The sequence below is a fragment of the Tyto alba genome, unplaced genomic scaffold (assembly GCF_018691265.1).
Source record: "Tyto alba isolate M040663 unplaced genomic scaffold, T.alba_DEE_v4.0 Super-Scaffold_6, whole genome shotgun sequence".
Taxonomy (NCBI): domain Eukaryota; kingdom Metazoa; phylum Chordata; class Aves; order Strigiformes; family Tytonidae; genus Tyto; species Tyto alba.
The window spans coordinates 1,499,488-1,513,495 of record NW_024881327.1 but is presented as its reverse complement, the minus strand read 5'-3'; the positions used below and the strand labels follow the sequence as shown (position 1 = coordinate 1,513,495).

Here is a 14,008-nt window from a genome sequence, read left to right as displayed (position 1 = left end):
AAGTTACTCTTAAAACAGGTTTATGTTTTTATATTTTTAAATGATAGCTAAAGTAATTGCAGGTCACCCCGACTATTACTTCTGTGTTGCATGCTGATTCATTGGATAGGATGTATGTGTTTTGGAAACTTTGACCAATGTCTGTGAGGCTACTGATGATTCTAGTTGCTCTATTGAGGAAAGGCTATTCTGGTTATTGAATACTTCGAGTCACTCTTCAGGGATTTTTTTAGTTGAGAGACTAATTTTAATTTTGTCATGTAAAAAATAAAAGAAGCCTCTAAATAAATAATGTCAGTGTATTTGTTTTTTTCGATATATTTTGTTCCCAGCTTTTACTAGAGCAGTTATACTGGGAAGAAATCCAAACTTCACATGCTTCAGAAATGAGTGAAAGCTGTGAGCTGTTGAAGTTCTAGAGGGCTGACATTTTAATTAGCTGCTTTTAATCAGTAAGTTAAGCAAGTTGCTAACATACTGACACTTCAGTATGGTATTTAAATGACTTTTTTCGCCCAGTTTATACAACTACCAACTTTTTTAAAGTTTATAATAAACTGTGATACAGACCAGGTTTTCATCTGTTTTTTTCTGAGGAATCTGAGTTTTTACATAGAAGTTATGAGACCCTGAACATTTCTTGGCAATGTGATATACTCAAGTAACATTTTCTCATTTGGTATCTGTTCTATTTAGTGAAAATAATTACACATCTCAAAAATGCTAATAAGGATACTGATAAAAGGATAGATTCTTAGCTACAATTTTCGGCCACTGGTTTAGTTCTGTTCAGACCTATAATTCAAGGGAAGCTTAATATCACAGTTGTAAGAACTAAGTTCAGAAGCTAAATTCTCATTTTGAGGAGGTCCTTTAATGATAATCCTTGAGGGTAGCTGTCTCTCTGCGTGGATGAAGAACAGTTTATGTTTTCAAATATTTCTTGGTCAATTGATACAAATAAAAGGGAAAAGAGAGAAGAAAATGAATTGATTGGAAGATTTTTCATTGCTCAGTGTAAAATGTGAATATACCATGTAGGGATTTGTTTTTTCCATTCATTTATTTATTTTTAGCAGACTTTTAAAGGTATATTGAAGGATAAATTCATTCAATGAGTTTAAGTGTATTTCATGTATTTTCAGACCATCTGGATGATGAATTTATTGTAAAGGAAGCGACCTCATTACTAGAGATTTCTGTAAGCAGCAAGTCTGATTTTAGCAAAAGCATCATGGATTTTTGAAAATGTATTCTGATAATATTACTAAAGCAAAAGAATCAAGACTCAGTATTTAGAATGAATATCAAAAATTAAAAACATTTTGAAATTCCAAATGTAACCTTATACAGAAAGTCTTCTTCTATGTGGAAAGTCAATTCTTAATCCAGTACAAGTCCTCTGTCATAATTTCTCTTAATTGTAACAATACACAGTGAGGCTCTTCACTATTTTAAAGATGTAGGTTTACTGTTCAAAAAGTACAGGAAAAAGTAAATTAAGTGTGCAGAAACACTTTTTGTAAATTAAAGTATATCAAATGAATGCAGAGATGAATTAATGGCAACAAAATGGACAAGCCTAGTGGGCTTTTTTCCTCTGGAAAACATGAGGAACAATGATTTCTTTCTGGTTTTCTAGTTTCAAATATAGATGTCAAATTTAAAGGTAGAATTTCTGGTAATTCTTCTAAAACAAAGCATGCAATTTAAATTAATCTCTGCTTTATGTCCTGTTATTCTGTTACCTGTGGTAATAGAGGGCTAGGGAAGTGTGTACGCTTGCTCTTTTCACATGGTTGCTAAAGATTCCCTCCTTTCTCCTGAAAGACTGGATTTAATGAGGGGCTTTTGATCATACAGACAAAAGTAGAATTGAGAATTACTGTGTGCTGCGTAAATCCATCATGAATCTGCGTACTAGAATTTAGAATTTTTAAATTTTTCTCAGTGACAAAGAAATTTTTAGCAAGTTATTTCATATACGTCTGAAAGTTAAAGCTGTGTATATGTAAAACTTTTGGGGTTGATACTTGAAACTGTGATAAAATAAGAAAGTATTGTTTTGGTTTGCAAACAAAATTTTCAACTTGGATGTCTATCCTATGATTATGTTAGTTAAATCTTGTCACACAAGATTTCAAAAAACAAAGACTGTAATTCTAAAAGTTTGGTTTTCAAAATATATTTTTGATTTGCTTCTTTTAACCCAGACATCAACAAAATAAAAGAAGTTCATCAAATACTTTTGGCTGAATCCAAACATCAGTTTTCATCAAATTAACTTTTTCAGAAAAGTTCCCAATGGGCATGTGCAGGTTCCTGATGAATTATTCATAAATGTGGAACTTAAGATAAATATTTAGTTGTATTCTGTAGGTGATGAGTTGTCCTTTTGAATAGAAAATATTTTAAACTAATTAGTTGAAAATCTGTTCAGTTCATGGATGAAGGGGATTTTTTGAGTCGCCACGTCTGCCTCTGGTTGATTCCACGGCATATATTGACTGGAAATTTTAGTCAGCTTTAATACAGGAAATTGACTCAAATTTGTGTCAGGAATTTGAAAAGTAGCTGGCATTAATTAGACTCCTGTTATTCAGAAAGAGGTGAATCAGTGGCAAGGGAGGAAAAGGGCTGTGTAGAGCTGTGCTCATAGCAGGTCAAACATTAAATTTAGTTCACCTTACCACAAGAATGTCAGTCAGTTGTAAGGCTCTTTCAAATGAAGGATGTGTTTTGAAACACAAAATGAATGATAAAAGGCAATATTAATGATTGTAACTCTATTGGGTCTGGCTGAAATGGAGTTAATTTTCCCCAGAGCAGCCCTCACAGTACTGTGCTTTGTAGTGGTAGCCAGGACGGTGCTGATAACACACCGGTGTTTTGGCTACAGCTGAGCAGTGCTCCACAGCATCCAGGCTCTCTCACCAAATTTCCCCTCCTCGCCAGTAGGCTGAGGGTGGGCAAGATCATGGGAGGGGGACATAGCCAGGACAGCTGACCCAAACTGACCAAAGGGATATTCCACACTATTTGACATCTGCTCAGCGATAAAGGCAAAGAGAAAGGGCAGGGGAGGGGCATTTGTTACTACATTTGTCTTCTGGAGAAATCACTAGGCGTACTGGAGCCCTGTTTCCTGGGAAGTGACTGAACATCATCTGCTGATGGGAAATAGAGAATAAATCTTATGTTTTTCTTTGCTTCCATGTGCAGCCTTTTCTTTTGCTTTATTAAACTGTCTTTATCTTGACCCACAAGTTTTTTTCCATCTTATTTTCTAACCCCTCTGTCCTGCTGAGAAGGGGGGGAATGATAGAGTGGTTTGGTAGGCACCTGGTGTCCAGCCAAGGTCAACCCACCACAGCAGCATTAGTGGTATCTTATAAGAAGAAAGAAAGGCAGTCACTGATAAGTACAGTAGCAGTGAGTATATGTAGTATCAAAACAGTTTTCAGAAGAGAAAACATGAAAAGGAGAAGATCACTGAGATTCAGTGTGTTACTCTGGGTGTGGTAGAAAAAAAATCTATTACATTTTAAGTAAAGCAGAAAGACTTAGGTAGACCAATCCCAGCAATGTGAAGTAAGTTGAATTTCAGTGGTTATTCGGCCATAATTGCACCTTGCTATATCTTAACATGTTACTACAGTTCCCTGGGCTTATACTTCTTGTCATGAGAATAATTCTAGTATTTCTGAATTGATGGGTGTGGGGAAGTCTATTTTTTTATTAAACCAGGTAATTATTTGCATACTCAACTTCAGTTTCTTATTAAACTAATTTATCATCTGAGAAATATGGCACTGTATTTTATACTGTATCCAAGCGGACCTGAAAAAGCAATAGAATACATATGTATTACCTGAGGAAGTTACGTTCTTGGTCCTTAGTGTGCAAACTCTGCTTACTTATCATCACTCTTCTCAGCTTTACAGGAGGAAGGATAGCCTTGTCACTGAATCAGGTGGCGTAGTTCTTGTTCCTGGTTCTGCCTCAAACTTTAACCGTGAATATAGCGGTCTTCCAGTACTTAAAGGGGACCTACAAGAAAGATGGGGAGGGACAATTTATCAGGGAGTGGAATGATAGGACGAGGGGTAATGGTTTTAAACTGAAAAAGGATATATTTAGATTAGACATACGGAACAAATTCTTCCCTGTGCGGGGGGTGAGGCGCTGGCCCAGGGTGCCCAGAGCAGCTGTGGCTGCCCCCTCCCTGGAAGGGTTCAAGGCCAGGTTGGACGGGGCTGGGAGCCCCCTGGGCTGGGGGAAGGGGGCCCTGTCCATGGCAGGGGGGTGGAACTGGATGATCTTTAAGGTCCCTTCCAACCCAAACCCTTCTATGTTTCCATGATAATATTTACTATCTCCATATATAAGAATGGATTTTTGATTTTTTTTTTTTTTTTTCCGGTCGGGATCTTACAGGCTAAAGCTAAATTTTCCAGGAGCTGTGACAGCTGTCCTGGGTTGAGTGAGTGGTGGAGTTTTTTGGTGGCAGGGGAGGGGGATATCGGGGCGGCCCCCTGTGAGAAGCTTCTCAAAGCTCCCCCAGCTCCACGTCAGCTCCACTTCTGTTTGGGAAATTGAGCCAATCGGCTGCGCCTCTGCAATAACGTATTTAAGAAGGGACGTGGTGACGGGCAGTCGGACTTGTGAGGAGGAGTTGCTGCAGCTGCATGAACACCAAGGTCAGTGGAGGAACGGAGGAAGAAAGGAGGGGGGAGGTGTGCCAGAGCAGAGACCCTCCTGTATCCTGTGGGGAGACGGCAGGGCGGCCCCCCCTGCCACCCATGAAGATCTACGGTGGAGCAGACATTGATTTACAGCCTGTTGTTCCTGCTCGCCTGATCAAGGTTCTGTGCCCGAAGAAGGCCGGGGTCTCATGGGAAAAGGTAGCCCCGCTGCTGTAATTCAGTGCTGGGAGGATTGCAGCATGCGGGGGAGTCCCACACCGGAGCAGCTCGGGAAGGGCTGCAGCCGTGGGAGGGAATCCAGTCGGAGGAAGTTAGTGACCCATGACGGAGCAGTGTGGGGAACGCTGCAGCCCATGGGAGGGACTCATGTCGGAGAAAGTTTGTGGAGGACTGTCTCCTGTGAGAGGGGGACCACGATGGATCAGGGGGTAACAAGTTTTGGACACTCCCCTCACCGAAGATGAAGGAAGTGGCAGCACTGACTGCACCCCCCATTCCCTGCCCCTGCGCCACTGGGGGAGGAGGTAGAGATATCGGGAGCAGAGCTGAGCCCGGGAAGAAGGGAGGGGTGGGGGGAAGGTGTTCTCAAGATGTGGCAATGCTTCTCACTGTCTTACTCTGTTATGTGTTGTTAGTGTCTGTAATAAATGTATGTTCTTTTTTTCTTCCCCTTGTAACTTTCTTGTTACAAGTCTGCCTCTTGCTCATGACCATAAAGGGGAATTTTTCCCCATCCCAGTCCTACCTCGAACCCCAAGCCTGGCTCTCTGTCCCTTCTCATTGCTGGAGGGGAAGGGAGAGAGAGGTGCTGCATTGTGGTTGGCTGTCAATCAGGCCTAAACCACGACACAGCTCATGTATTCTTTCTCTGCAGAATACACATCATGGAATAGTGCTTCTAGTGCAAGAGTGACTACGCTATTGCATATATTACAAACTATTGACTCATACATAGCTAAACTCCTTTTTACAGGTTATTCCATCTTCTTTGTGCAACAGGCACAAAACCAGCTTCTAGAGATAGGTTAGATTGAGTTCGTAAAAAATAAATAAACAAAGAACTCTTATTAATAGATTTGTTTTATGGCACATCCTGTTTGTTTTATTGTGATGGTATGCAGTAAATGACGCATGGATATAGTATGTCTCAGAATGAAAAAAAATTAAAAAAGAGGAGCAGGGAAAAGTCTCATGGTAATTACAGCTGTTGAAACCATAACAGTTTGTATTTCTGGGCTTTCTAAAACTGTACCTACACACCTGTAATTTTGCATTAACTATGTGGAGCTGTTTAGTTCCTGTATATACCATGTTAGTAACACTTTAGTTTGAGCTTTTCCAAGAGATCAGCTTGGACACATGCATAATTACAGAAGACCCACTGGTACAAGAGTCTATTAGAATGCCATTCTTGATGCAGTTTGTATGAATTAATTTATTTAAGCACTGAAACAAACACCTTATGATTATTAGTAGATTTTTTTTTTTCAGGTAATCTTGTTCCGTACTAGGTCCTTTTTACCCTTGCAGATCATTCAGTTACTAAACCAAACTGTGAAACCTTTTTTATGGTTGAGTTCTGTTTCTCACATGCTTTTTCATTCAGTGTTTGGCTCTGATTAATGGTCTACAGCCAGTCTGTTCTAATGTTAAATGAAAAAAGCATTCCAGTGGCTGTGGCATTTGGAGATAAGTAGTTAGACTAAACAGAAGATATACTGTGAATCCCTTGGCTACAGAGTTATGATTAGATTTAGCTCAGCCTGCAGAATGCTACTGAGGATATTGCTGCTCTGCTGTAGTCATAGAGCAACTCATATCAAAACAGCATGTGTTGCTGCTTATCTTGCATTGTACATTGCAACATTCTAAATACACTGGACATACCAAATAGTATGGTCTTTTTTTTTTTCTTCCTTTTTTTCCCTAGACTTATTAAAATGGGAAAGAGGGTAGACAAAGTCTTTCTGCCTGACAAGCTACTGTACTTTCAGCAAGTGTTAAAAGCCATAGATTTTTAAAAAATATTCTTATTTATTTCTGTGCATTTTTTGTGCAAGCCTTCAGACAATTTGCTTTTCAGATTCCACATGCAGTTACCCTTCTGCTGAAACAAAAATGCCACTGGTTAACCTCATGATGTATTTTAAAACAAACGCTTTTCCCCCACACACTGTATTTTTATGCCTCAGTGCATATGTTGGAAATTCAGAGGCTGCATTTTTAATGTTTCAAATGGATGAAAAAGGTGAGGGATACACTACTCTAATGTTCCATAAAGTACAGGCTACAATTTTTAGGAATTAATTATTGATTGAGAAAATGCACATATTTGAGATAAAGCATAGTATCTAGATTTCAAATAACCAAAATGAAATGAATAATATAAAGGTTAGCATAAGCAGAGGTGGATTGTTCCAGCTGTTAGCTGTGTAATGCACCTTTTCTGCTTGGACACAACTGCCAACAACAATGGCCAGGTTGAAATTTAAAACGATATCTAGTAAAATGCCTACACATCAGCAAGAATTGATCTCAGGAGCACTGATCTCATTTGTCCTTCTTGTAAATTAATTGACTCAGCAAACATTATTTTATTAACAATAAACAAATAACATAAGGGCTAGTTCCTTAAGTATAACAGTAAAAATTTTGCAGTCCTCTTTGGCATGGCACCAGCCAGGCCAGCTGGTTATTCCCCTCCCCTGAACTAAAACCTTCCTTACGTTTGGGAACTGTGGAGTCCTGCGATTCAGCAAGGCCCAATTCATGTCGCCAGAGCTTTGGTGCTGCAACCCGGGACTTCAGCCACTCTACCAGATGTTGATGTTTCTTGCTCCACTTGCTATGCTGCTTCATTCTTCTGCTCACCACCGCTAATGCTCTTCTCATCTTTTAGCTGCCCTGCCTCACCACTGTGTCTTTTGGTAGCACTTTCTGTTGTTTCAGGTTTTAAGAAGAGCACATGAAGCACTACCATGCCCTTAATGTATACAGAATACTTGTAATCAGCTTCTCCCACTTCATGGGCACTTAAAAAAATCTTGTGCCATTTTTTTCCCTTGCAGTCTGACACAGAAGTTATTATGTTAGATTAATATGAACAGTCAGCCCAGGCCTTGTTAATCTATGGAAATCTGGAAATTATGTTTAATGCAGTTAAAAAGCTGTATTTTACAGTTACTGGGTTTTTTTCACTTCAATATATATTTCACTTTACAGACATTCTTCTCAAGCATATGTAAAGTAAGTACATTTCAGAGGTTCCTATTTGTCCCTCTCATCTCCTCTCCAGGAAATGCTCTTCCTTTTTCTACATCCTAGCCAGTATAGGATTTCTTGTTCTTGAAGGATCGAGGAACACATCTCAGCTAGAAGTATAGATCTCATTTCTATGTTAACAACCGATTCTTTTCATTTTTATCTCATGTGAATGATAAGCAAACTGTAAAGATTCAACTACAGTACAATATGAATGTACCTCTTTAATATTTTAAGGAGCAAATTCTCTCTTCTCTGTTTCGTGGTTCTTATGGTTTGTTTTTTTCTTCAGTTCTGGTTGTGAGCAGAGTGTCAAATAAAAAAAAAATTAAAGTTATATCTTTTTCTCCCAACCTATACTATTTGTATAAAGCCATTCCTGAAGAGAGAAGCAATTTAGTTCATATTTCTCCTGCGGACCATCATGTTGCTGTAGCAGCAATCTGTAAAGGACAAGGCCTCATATTCACACCAAATAACATTTCTATACCACTTGCTGAGGACTACATAGTCCTTGAAAAGAAAACCTGTATATGCTGCTGGCAACTGAAGGTTAATAAAATAGTAGGCATTTGAATGCTTTCTACCAGAAAAATTGAGTGAATTTTGGATTGCTTGTTTTCTGTAGTAGTTTGATATTGAAACAGTAATAAATAATTTTATATATATATATTTATAAAGAAATTATTTATTGTTGCACGAAAATGTGTTGTTCAGGATTTCCTTGACAATGTTTTTATTTTTCCCAATTGCAAAAGTAAGATTTGATTACAGCTGTGTCTGTAGCGCTAAGGAAAAGCTTTTTATATTGCCTCAGACCTTGACAGAGTTATGTAATGATTAATTAAAAGTACTGTAAATCTTACTGCAGGGGCTTTCCAAACTGTTACTAGGTAGAGTAGCAAAAAAAAAAAAGTAAAACCAATAGATATTTTTTTATCCCGTTTCCACTGATGTAAAATCAATTAAATTGCTTTCCTATAAATTAGGCTCATGAAGATGTACACCTAGTGGGATATTCTGAGAAGTTTGGGAAAAGTAGAAAAGACTTGTAATAAATATATTTTGGTTTCTAATACAAATTTTATTGACTCTGAGGAAAAATATAATTCCAGCAACTTATCCCCAGTCCTCTTCCTATTTCTCATAGAGTTCATAGAAGTTGAAGATTGGGATCAACCTCAGTAGATGACCAAAGTTGTATCAATCATCTCTTTGAGTCATGGTATCATTTTTTTATTGACTGTTTACGGATTCCACAGTTCCCTGGATTGCCTGTCCCATTGTGGCACTACACAAACAGCTAGAAAAATGTTCTTATTTTCTAACTGAAAAGCCATAACAGATATATAAATACATTTTTTACTACTTGGATAGTCCCATTTGATATGAAGGCAATTACTTTCATGGGTGGCATATGCAGTCTTAATTTTCTTTCTCCGTAACAAATCTGCAAAGAAAATTCCTTCATGCTTTTATTGAATTAAAGTTTTCATACTTTTTACTAGAAATTAATATGGACATGCAAAATGACAAAAATCATTTGTTCAAAGCAAGCGGTTCCTTTCCTGGTATGAAAGGAGAAAGTAATTCGCTAAACAACTTCCTTTCTTCTCGAGGACTAGTCTGTACTAATCCTTAATTTGACTCTTGAGCTAATTTTAGATAAAAAATGTTCTCCTACATGTCTTCTAAAGTTATCAAAATACGAAATTAAGAACAGGATGAGAACTCCACCAAGTGTAGATATTCCAGGAGAAGCTGAGACATAGACTGTCAAAAAAAAAAAAAAAAAAAAATCCTAATTTATGCCATTATCAAATCACCTCTCTGTTCAAGATAATTTAACCAGTATTTTAGCAGATGTGCTGCACCTTGCCCTCCTGTCTGCGAGGATAAGGAAAAATAAGGAAGAATATTACTTTGTACTCAAATGGAAATTCGCTTCCCCCAAAAAACAGAATGTAGTGGCAGTTTGAACTGATAATCTGTTATACTTATTAATCAAAAGCCCATCTTCACAGCAGAAGATGGTAAACTTGTATACAGCTGTGCATTAGGAAAATTCAGAAATTATGTGAAAGATACTACAGATTGCTTTAAACAGAGTTTTTGCCCCCGACTTGGCCAGTTGCATTCTGACTTCCATATCAGGGAGTATAAAAGGTTGTTGTGTAGAAGTTTATGTGGCAAGAAGGTGGAAGATGGTGTGTGGCTTTAACATATGGCAGAATCATCCAAAATAATAAGATGTACTGTAAGTAAGTTTACTTATTTGTAGGTGTATTTGTTAAAATAATCTCATTTTATTTAGTAAAGCACTTAACACATGGAGAATTATTATTCCCTATTACAAATGTTAGTGGATTAAAGGATGCTTAAATGCTTGAAATAAAGGGTGTGCTTAAATATTTTTACGAATTATAGTCTTGAGTTGGTGTGATTGTGAAGTCTTGCCTGAGTAAACTAATGACAGTGAGTACAAACAGTAAATAATTCAGGTCTGTACACAGTTCTTCCTCACAGGTACAGAGTGACTTATGTTCTTTATCCACTTAGTTTCATGTGTTAAGATGTCAAGCAATTGCTTAACTTCCTTTAACTCATATGGCAAAGCCGATCTTTTTTACCATGCCTATTGAATTATAAATAATGTTCATCTGAATTATAAAAACAAACCCCCAAAACAAAACGCAAAAGACCATGAAAACAGAACCTGTTGCAATATATTTTGTTATTTACACTTTTAAGCAAGGTTCCCTATCTACTACATGCAGAAGTATTGCAGAACTCCTGTTGCATGTTCAAATTGATTTACAGCTGATATATTTTGCCAAGAATACCCCTGTTCTCTTTATCATACCTGGCAACTGTATGAACATGCCTGATCCAGAGCTATTATTCTGCTATTACACATTTGTACTGAATATACAGAATGGTTTTTTATTTTCTTGTCTCACCCTTATCCTCTTCCTTTTGTGCCATCTGCAGAACAAGAGGGTTTATTCTCCTTCTGTATCTGTACTTAAGCATAAGACACTTTAACTGATGTGTTCTTGAACCATCAGTTACCACAAATTGTAACGCATAAAACTTAAAAAATTTTGGGCTAGATATAGAGTGTATTGTTTCCTAGGAGACAATAACGTCCCTGAGTGGGACTAAAAAAGCCTTATACAGCATCTGATATTTGGCCGAGCCAGTGCTTTATCTGAATGGCTATAATATCTTACTTTACCTTTTTTTAAACTGAATATCTATGGAGAAGCATGTCGAGAGGGTATATTAAAGTCAGTACAATAACATAATGCTAAGCAATGTAGAGATGTCAACTCCAAAACCATCATAGTATTGTAACAAAAAAGCCATCTAGCATATTTTCAAAATGTTGCTTACATTGAATACTGAGTTAAAAATCAGTGTACTAAGCCCTTAATCACAAAGGTTAGACAGCACTGTGTGACTTAAACAGTGCTGTTAGGGTTCCCATGCAATGGAGCATTCTGATGGGATTTTTGGGCCAAGGTTGAATATATTGTCATTCTCGTGCTTTTGGGTTCTTCTCCTCCTTTTCTTCCTCCTTGGGTCACCTAGGAAAGCAAATCAGTGACAGAAGAGTTTTAATGTGCTTATGATAATTTGTGATGCTGAGGAGACTTGCACATGTCAATTTTCTGTACAAAGGGAACACTTCAGGCCTACTGATCATCCAAAACCTGTATTTCATTTTTTTTAAATACTTATATTCAAAGCTCTCTAGCTCTTTCCTCCCCAGGTCACTCATAAGAAAGGGTCTCTCTTTACCTGAGCTCATTTAGAGAAATTAGCCAAGCGCTTTCAGCTGGATCAGGAAGATGACCACCTGATCCCTAGCTATTCAGGAGGAGCTGCAGGATAAGGGAGTAAGCAAACAACAAATCTGGGAGAAATATTTAAGGGATTTATAAAAGTCCACAAGTCTCTCTTAATGCTCTACACGAATATTTTAATATAATGTATAGGAAAGAGTCATGCTTCACAACTTCTAGTGCACCTCATGCCCCAACTTACTGTATAAGTGCAAAAGCAGTTTGTAGACTGCAATTGGTTTACCTCTGTGGCACAATATTAGAAAGTTTAGCTTGTTCCTGAGTTGCTCTAGATGAAACCCATGATATCTATTCGTTTGTCTTATACATAGTGATAGTGCTTTTTCGGTGAGGAAGACTGGAAGGCTTCAGTTTCACTAGGAGGAGACAACATGATGAAACTGTAGGACTATTAATCTCCTGAATTGCCAGATGGACTCCTTTAAGAAAAGCAAAGCAAAGAATCCATTTTTCTTCATACAGGCTGAATACCTGGAATATGCAAACCATAATATTGTCAAAACATTGCTTAGCAATAGTATGTCTTACTGTATAGGTCATTTATTCTCAAATTTCCATTATATTAGAAAATACCTGGATAAGTCTCTTATCAAAAGCAAATTAAAATAGTTATTTTAGGTCTATTTAGAATATGTGCTGAAAGGAAGGGGCTAAAATTTCTATGCCTTGGGGGTTGAATGGCATTATCTTATTGTTACTGTATTATGAAACAGATTTGATATAATTCTACTACTGAATTTTGAGTAATACTCTGACTCATCAGCTGCTTCTTTATTATTATAGTTTCTCTTCATATTTAGTATGAAATTATAAAGACTCACATAGAAACTTAGGCTCAGATTTTGTATTATGTTAGTGTCTTATGTGCATTTGGGGATGTTTGAAATTAAAAATGACAAGATACCTCTTAGTAATGAAATAGCATAAACAAAGAGTGTTTCATAATACAAGCTAATCTTTTTCCCTTATAAGTAACATTAACTAATTTTATTAAGAATTTAAATGGAATTGTAATTATATGCACAAATTTTGGAATTGAAATATGATTATTTTGTCTACAAAAAAATCTAAAATTGAGTAACCATGTCATCTTCAATTGCATATTCAATGTTTTTAATGTTTTGTGTGTATGCATTATGAAATAGAGCACTGCCAGAGACTCATAGGCTTTAAGAATACCATGGGATGTTTCTCGCAGTTGCTTTCCTCTTCATCCCCTCCTGCCGCTGCTCCTGATTAGCTGAGGATCAGGTGGCCTTGGTCACTTATCAAGTCCAGCTGGGAAGTTGATTAATTTCTTGAAAATAGCTCAAGTAAAAGGAGCTATTTTCTTATGAGTGGGCCCAGAGGGACAGGGAAAGAGAGATTATAAACTGATCAACTAGATGTAAAGAAAAGTGTATCTCCTTGGGAACCTGAGTAGGCATGAAGGGCATGGAAACTCTGATGAGTTCATCCTCTGCAAGAATGAGAAGAGTAAAAGTAGTTGGAGGCTTTTATGTTCTGATTTTCTTTGCACTGGCTTTGTTTGTTCTCTGCTCTCTGACTGGAAGAGATAGAGGTAGAGTTTCCTGGAGTAGGTACTAAGCAAGCCAAGTAACTGATGATGAGAACTAAGTTGGGAATAAAAAACTGGAATAGAAAGTCTGTACTTTGCCCGGGAACTAGCAGATGATTTCTTTAGGGAACCAGAGTGACCAGTTTCTGAAACCAAATCAGCAGTGCTGAGGCATTAGAAGCACAGAGTACATCTGGCTGGTCCCTTGGAATGCAAGGGTGTTAAAGGAGCCTAGAGCAAAACGTGTGGTTTCATTACCATTTTTTCTGGAAAGTAGGACACCCTAAACTTCAATACTAAAGTTCTTTTTGGAAAAGGAGGGATGGGGAGGAGAGGGGTGCTCTGCCTGCTACAATATCACTTGTTTACAAGTGATAGGTTCCTCCTATCAATCAAAATGGTTGCTGGAACTGATCCATTTGTTCATGTTTTTGCTACGTTGCTATAAGAGCTTGATTCTGATACAGAAAGGTCTTGGTTTAATTTACAATTCAAATTTTTACGTATAAAGCAGCTTTAAGCTGATTGTGTGTCTGGAAAGAAGAAAAGCTAGATGAGTGAATTCAGAGAGACGTGTGAGTCATTATTTGTACTTACTTCGTATTTTTGTGTTG

At 37.5% G+C, this 14,008-nt stretch overlaps 1 protein-coding gene across 1 annotated transcript in view; it reads left to right on the top strand.

The window, feature by feature from the left end:
• Positions 1 to 14,008, top strand: part of GALNTL6 (polypeptide N-acetylgalactosaminyltransferase like 6) — a 503,407-nt gene that overhangs the window by 197,798 nt on the left and 291,601 nt on the right. The window lies entirely within an intron of this gene.